This window comes from Python bivittatus, unplaced genomic scaffold (genome assembly GCF_059951505.1).
Source record: "Python bivittatus isolate LINGU-HERP-01145 unplaced genomic scaffold, Pbiv_v1 ctg000840_np1212, whole genome shotgun sequence".
NCBI lineage: Eukaryota > Metazoa > Chordata > Lepidosauria > Squamata > Pythonidae > Python > Python bivittatus.
The window spans coordinates 37,015,001-37,022,500 of record NW_028277113.1 but is presented as its reverse complement, the minus strand read 5'-3'; the positions used below and the strand labels follow the sequence as shown (position 1 = coordinate 37,022,500).

Below are 7,500 nucleotides of genomic sequence, written 5' to 3'. Positions count from 1 at the left end.
CAGGAGGATTTCCTGCTGCTTCCCACCCCCTCCCAGTAGTGACCTAGAAGGAGGTTAATGATTCCAAAGAATGACTTTTCCCTTAGGGAAAATTTAGTCTTCTGACCTTTTTTTCCCCCTCTATCTATCTATTCCTTTCAAGTTACAGGCTTCCATTCATTTAGCTTACATCAAGCTGTTTTATTTTCTTCAAAAACATGGATAAAGTGATTATTTTTGCTTTCATTTAACCCTCAAACTGGATGCTTTTCTAAACGTATTAGTTGCTCAGCATATAGCATCACTTTCAGCTCTAGTACTTGCCTTAATAATGTGAATATCAACCTTCAAAATGTCTTTGACAGCTGATGACTTTTAAAAAGGCAAATCTTTGTACAGTTTTGCAAAGCTGCCATAGAGATTTGGGGATGGGAGGTGGGAGTGACAAGCAAAAAAGCTGCTTTTTTGTTTACTTTCTTTCGCACAGAACCTGGTAAAATGGCATTTTAAGCTGTTAACAATAGTTATTGTGACTTTCTGACTGATATTTACAAAAAATTATCCAGTTAAATTGAAGGCCTGTTGCTGTGTTTGAACTTTGCAGACATTAGTAGATCTAATTCATTGTCAAAATAAAATGAAACAAAAAGGTAATCACTTATTATTTTCAGGAGTTAGATCTGTTGGTACAAACAGTTCTTGAGGGTAAGTGGAAACAGAACTTGTCTTGTGCTTTGAGCTGCAACTTCCTTTGGCACTTCAACACAACTTTTTTTTTCTCTTCTTCCTCATGATTGTCCACGGCATATTTATAGTGAGACTCCAAAAGGTGGAGAAACTAGTTCAACTCCATAAGAAAAACATATAGTTGTAGAAAACAAAAGCCATTTAAAAAACAACCACCATGCTACAGCAAACTAGTTGTCCATCTTGTATATTTCTGTTTCAGATTGTGTTGGTGCCTGAGGCTTTTGGGACTGGTATAAATGTCACATAATGCACCTAATTGCAACAGTCTGTCACTGAGGGAATCTTCCTGCAACCTCAGTTGGTAATCAGCTTATGCCCTGAAGTGTGAGAATAGAATTGCCCTTATTTTGTTTTTATACCAATTACTTGTGCAGATGCTTAAAGTTGTCCAAAAACTCTGGGAGAATTGAGTACTCCCAACCCTGTGAAAATCTTAGCAAAGCAAAAAGTTGAAGGATATTTGCAAAGATGCTCAGGAATACATTTTGGGGTTTTAATTTGGTTTTCTCAAAGAAGAATATTTCTACAGGGTGAGCAAAGGCGTATGTTAAGGTTTCAAAGACTTTAAATGGAAATATACCCTGTCCATTTTTGCCAAATTCATAGTTCATATTGCCAAGCACTTAGTCCAGAGTTATTATAAACCTATGTTATCAGGAGATCCACATGACAAAAAAAAATAGACACTGAAAAAGGACTGTCACATGCAAGAATCTGCTTTTTATTTATATTCTCTAAATCAGTAATACAGGTAGTCCTTGAATTACGACTGCAATTGGGACTGGGATTGCTGTTGCTAAGCAATGCGGTCGTAAAGCACGATGTCACATGACCACATCATTTAGCGATGGCAATCCAGGCAGTCCTGGTTGTTGTCCTAACTTAAGATGCACGGGTCCTTAAGTGGGAAGTGAAAGGAGGCCCTAGGTAAGGAGTGAGGGGCTGCCGCAGGGGGATGGGAGAGGCCCTGGGCGGCCTGGCACAGGCCGTGTGAGTTGTGGGAGGAGTTGCTTGGTGCAGTGCAAGTTCGGAAAGGCCAGGGAATGAGGCAATGGGGGGGGGCATGCGACTGCGACTGCAGGGAGGCCAAGGAAAGAGGGTGCGTGTGATTGAAGGCAGGCTGTGGAAAGAGGGCACTTAACAAATTACATCATGCTGATGGTAATAGTAAGGTTAGCGCTTAGAATGCAATGGAGAGCTTGGCCCATCGCCACATCCCTGAAGACAGTGATGTACATTATATTGACTGGGAGACTCCATGAAAAAGGCTTAATACAATATATTTATTTCTGAGCAATTTTCTGGGATTAAAGAAAAGCCCTTATCAGAACATTCTAAATGTTCATCAAGTAAAAGAGATGAAAAGAGAAAAGTGGATTTCTTAGGGTGGCTTCTAAAATAAGTAAAGACTTTTCTTCTAGGCCTCCTGGTTAACTGAACCTCATGCAGTTTGGGCCAGGGCAACATTTGAAATATATGTCTAATTTGGGAGGAAGCACAGTATGCCAGCTTTTCCCAATCTGGTGCTCTCCAGATGTGTTGCACTTCAACTCCCATAATTCCTAGGCAGAGTCCAATACATCTGGAGGCACCAAGCTGAGAAAATCTGTAATAAGTCATTCCTCATGGTATCATTCATTCCCCATGTATTTTCTATTCTGCTTTTCTATAACAACCATTTATTTCCTATAAAAACCATTTATTTTGATGGCTGAAATAACCATCAAAAATGGTAAATGATAACACTCTAAAATAAAATTGCAACTGTGTTATAAAATGAACAGTATCAGCATCTTGGTGATTATATTTGCTGCTTCTCTAAAGGCAATAGGTTTACATACTCAGGGTTTGAGACTTTTTCAAAATTTGAAAAGGTGGAAAAGTTCTATCTGCTGGACTCCTGCATAGCTCTCCTTTGGAAGGAAGAGTTTGTAATCAAAACAAAAATGAAGTATGTTTCCTCTGACATGACCCTTCCACACATTGTAAAACACAGAATATAATATGTGCATACTGGTTCTGCCTACATATTACACCTAATGGGCGGTAAATTAACTCGTTTTCCTAAACTAAGCAAATTAACTGGGTTCACACAACACAAAACAACTAATTAAAGATAAAACTTTGGGGGACCTAGAAAACAATGACCCCATGAATTTATTTTCTTTTGGTCAGAGTGGCATAATATTCTGTGTACGGCCTGAGAGAGATAGACAGATTTGTATAAGTATGTGTATATGTGTGTGTGTGTATATCTGCTACTAGATCCAGGCAGGGAGAAACAGCTTCATGAGATTTTGGTGCTGTCATCTTAATTCTTGTGATTTGGGTCAAGAATGTCCATATCACATGAAATTATGAAGAAGGATGCCATTTCATTTGTTTGTTTTTAATTTGGTATCCACATTACTGACTACCTGTAATAGTATCAAGGATTACTAATGATCCACAGACAACAGTTTGGGAACTATTCCAGATACTACATTTTAAATTACCAACATTTCATTTGCTTTTTCAGTTTTCTTAAATTATATTAACTTTTTAAATTAATATATGTGATCCAATTTCTATCCTGCAAAGCCCACAAATTTCCAAGGTAGCACTTACTGGTTTTATTGCATGTGTTAGCTTTAGTAGTGACAGACATCTAGATCACAAGGGAGATTTCACACATGGAAACAAGTTTTCATATGTGGCTTATACCTTGGGAACCAGACTGTCACACAGATATAATCACATCAAGACAAACAATAAATGCAAACAACAATAATATGGCAATCCATTAGCACAAAGCCAACAAAATCCATAAACATGATCTAGCAGAAGCCCAAGTAAATAATACATTCTTTACTATCTTGAAAATACTAGCAGAACATAGTTCTGGAGACAGGGTATTCCAAAGCCTGGAGTAACTGTGGCAAAGGACAATCTTCAAGCCTACAAATCTCTGATACAGGCTTTATCACTAAGCCCCCCCTCCATATATACATGCACATTGCTGGGCAAATTCCACTTGGAGGAGGTGGTCTGGGAAATTATCTAAATGGTGTTAACATACTTTGGAAGAATTCACAAATGCCTTTGTTCCATCTGTGCCACAAGGTTAGATTCCTTTTATAGCCTCAAGTCATGTAATTAATGTTTATGCCTCGGTTTTTCATTTGTAAAAGCATACATGTTAACTATTCTCATAAAGAAACATGGAGTTTGATTAATAAAGAAGATAGTAGGCACATATTTATACTGTCAGTGCACTGGCATTTTTTTTTTTTACTTATGTTCTTATATTGTCTTAGGAACTGGTTCGTTTGATTTTCATGGAACTTACTAGCGGATGTGCTTTTTCCTTCTTTCATGGTAGTTCACTCTTGTACACATTTAGTTGAAAACCTATACTCAATGCGACTGAATCTCATGTACGGGACTGTAAATATAGATTTGGGAGCAACGTTACAGAACATGACTGGGGTTTGGCCATGTTACATTATTTTGTCATCTATCTGTCTTTATCCCAAGCTCTTCAAAAATTAAGTCATTTTCATGCATGTTGACTACTTTATGAATTATTAACTTAGAAGGTTAGCCAAAAGTGTATAGGACTTGCAGATTTTTTCAGATTTTTATTTTATTACTTTTTTCAGGAAATCTTTGATACCAAAATGTGAATTACCAGCTTTAATTCCCAGGATCATCATTAACACCTTTTAAAGAGATGGGTATAACCTTGGCCATTCTCCAGGTTGCTAGTAGAGCCTTTTCAATGATAAATTACTTATTTTTGTTAGCAGCTCAGTTATACTGGTTGTTAGTTCCTTTAGAACTCTCCACTGAATACCATCTGGTCCTTGCTGATTGATTGCAGTTTAATTTCTTTAGTTGCTTATAATTTTTAAAAATATTTGTTTTTTCATGAGAGCCTGATTTTCAGCACCCAGTTCCATACTTTATAAAGAAAAATACTTAGAAAGAATAAAACTTGACCATATAGGTCCTTTTGTTCGATTAAGAATACCAAGTCACTAATATAAAATAATCAGAAAAAAGAATGCAACCCTCCCAAATCTTTATATCCTATTTTAATTTTTTTTGAAAAAAAATTGTCAAAAGTGACTTTATCTACTTTTGAAATGATATCAGTCGACATGCATGATTTTTTGTTCTGTGAAGTCCAGTTAATGCAGTTTCTCATATGTTTATTAATGGAGTTCACAAAACCCAATACAAAACAGATAATATTTGTAAATCTATTTAAAATTATGTGCTTTTAATCATGGATTAACGAGAAAAAGGGAGAAATCCACAGAAAGTAGGAAATCCACATTGAAAACAACTTAGGGGGAGACAAAGAAGGCAAAAAAAAAAATGAAGCAGGATGAAACAGAAAAATAATGTTTTCCCCTTTCAGTTTATAATGTTATCTATTTACTAGTTCCACCTTCCTTTTTTGTTCTTCCTTGATCATTGTTCTCTTTGTGTGCTTTAGACTGTCAGCTTCTCAGCAAAGTTCCAGACATGCCAATAATACAGATGAATTCATGAAATGTGGGCTTTTAACACAATCTTGTTCAAATCAAATGTTACTATTAGGTTGAAACAGCCTCAGGACCTACCCCAGCAAGCCTGACCTTTCAACCTACAACCAGACCAGCCAGGTTTATAGAGTCTTGAGGTCAGGTCTCCTATTTCACATGACTTCAGGGGTTTTAAAAGCACACTGTGTTGAGGAAAATCTCAGTGCATTTTGCGATTAGTAAACTTTGCACTCCTGCTGTCTGTGAAGACATAGCAACTTGATTCTAATGAATTGTGGTGGCACGCCGGCAAAATTCATAAAAGATAAGTGAGATTAGAAGAAGGAAAATAGCCTGAAATGTACTAACCTGTAGTGAGAGCAGTGGGTTATTTTTCCCCTCAGTGGTTTGGACCTCAGGATTGCAATTTTGTCACAGTGATTTGAAACTTCTCAAAGGGATTGATGCTTTGCTGTGGACATTTTAAACTGTGGATTAATTTGGGTTGATACTGAATATTTCCAAATTCTTTGGAGGATACAAATCATTTACAAACCTTATTTATTCTCTTACATCCATACTTCTGTAGTGCAAAAATATAAATATGTGAATATTTTAAAATACAACTAACGAAAACCTCAATATGAGGTGCATTTATGTGGTTTGTTCTTTCACTAGTCCTTCCATCCTAGTTTTATTTCACATTAAAATTAAGAAAGGAAAAAAGTGAATGACATATGACAGCATATAAATCATGCATCAAGAGCAAGAGTAAGATATTATTTCAAGTGTTTTTACTTTTTATATGGTTGTAGGATTGGACGGGAGGCATTTCCTTTTAGAAAATTATCCAGGTCATGTATAGATATAGCCTGAAGCTTATGAGAAGCTTTATGTTTTGCTCTTCTTTAGTTTTTGTTGTGCATTTAAAGAAACAGATTAAATTTTGATGAATGCTTGGCTTCCTGAATTGAGATTTATTCCTGGAGGGGTAAGAAACATTTAGAAAACTGGGGAGATAGTCACTTAATGCAGTTGTCTCCTGTTACTACATTTCCTACCCTAGCTTAAACCCATAAAGGAGTTGTGCAAAGTAGTACAGTATATTTAGACAGAATCACTTACATTTGCATGTAACTGAAAAACAGCTCCTCAAACTTTTAATGCAATTTCAGCAAAGAAAATTAGGCCATATGTAAAAAACCTGCAATATTTTTCCTGTAATGTTATCCATACACATAAAACAGTATGAGTGCTACAGAATGTGAACATTTTTTTTTTTACTTTGAGAACGACGGGGGCCAATATTTTTCTAGTCTGCATAAGCTCTCCTAATGATGTGCTTCCCTGTCACAATTCACCTTAGAAATTGCTCCCCAATTTACTTTTTGTTTCTGAAAGAATGTCAATCCAGAGTTTATCACATTTAAATAATCTGGGGCAAACAATACTTGCTCCTCAGCAGTTAAGCAACAGTTGTGCTTTAAAATAATAAGCATGCCAATTCTCCTGAATATGTGTGTTTATTGCATTTTTGCTTCTTAAATAAAACTGATTTTGCAAGTGTGAATCAAGAATTCTTTAATTCCTGGTACAAATGAAATTGAAGAAATGATTCCAAAATGTTGATTTAATAAAATGTGTTTTTAAAAAAATACATATGCATGTATGAATGTTCATGTTTGCTTCAGTAAAGGAAGGAAAGAGTAAAGAATGTTTTTCTAGTACAGCACCAGAGAAGATGATACAAACTGATGTTAAAAATAGTTAATAAAAAGAGGTACATAATTATGTATTTTAGTTGTGCGTGAAATGCTCCTGTCCTGCCACTGTTTTGTATTAAATACAGCAATCATAATTTTCTGACTAGTTGGACCTTTTTAGCTGAAAAATGTAAGAAGTTTGTTTCCTTCATGCAGAAAAGGTGTAGATTTTATCAGCCCTTTTGCCTGGGAGCACCTTTAGCTGCTACAGATGCTTCCTGTCATACATAAACACAATCACTATGTGAAAGCCTGAATTCCCATCTTGCTACTGAAAACAGCATTGATCTGGACTAAAATCTGCTCTGGTGGAACTTATTTTTGTGATTATAGACAGAGTTTTTCAAAAACTTACCTACTGTGATTGATAGGGCCTATGTCCTCCATTGCATCTGAATAATACCTACTTGCGCAGTACATAACTGCACACAGTGTAGTTCATAAATCAGAAGGTCTTTCGCTCCCCCCCCCCCCGGTTCTCTGGAGGTATCTGTGGG

At 36.2% G+C, this 7,500-nt stretch overlaps 1 protein-coding gene and 1 long non-coding RNA gene across 7 annotated transcripts in view; one reads left to right on the top strand and one right to left on the bottom strand.

Moving 5' to 3' along the window:
* The window catches only part of ZNF521 (zinc finger protein 521), a 343,128-nt gene that overhangs the window by 3,864 nt on the left and 331,764 nt on the right, over positions 1-7,500 (top strand). The gene's annotated exons all lie outside the window — the stretch shown is intronic.
* The window catches only part of LOC148213731 (uncharacterized), a 95,493-nt gene that overhangs the window by 84,673 nt on the left and 3,320 nt on the right, over positions 1-7,500 (bottom strand). For 4 of the 6 annotated variants that reach the window (XR_015794092.1, XR_015794091.1, XR_015794094.1 and 1 more), the window contains exons 2-3: positions 7,359-7,500; positions 5,610-5,712 (exon numbers count right to left, since the gene is read on the bottom strand). The exon at positions 7,359-7,500 is cut by the window's right edge and continues 886 nt beyond it. The exons of 1 other annotated variant lie outside the window; for it this stretch is intronic. This is a non-coding gene — a long non-coding RNA (uncharacterized LOC148213731). The remainder of the gene's footprint in view (positions 1-5,609; positions 5,713-7,358) is intronic. One more of the 6 variants, XR_015794093.1, reaches the window with a different exon arrangement.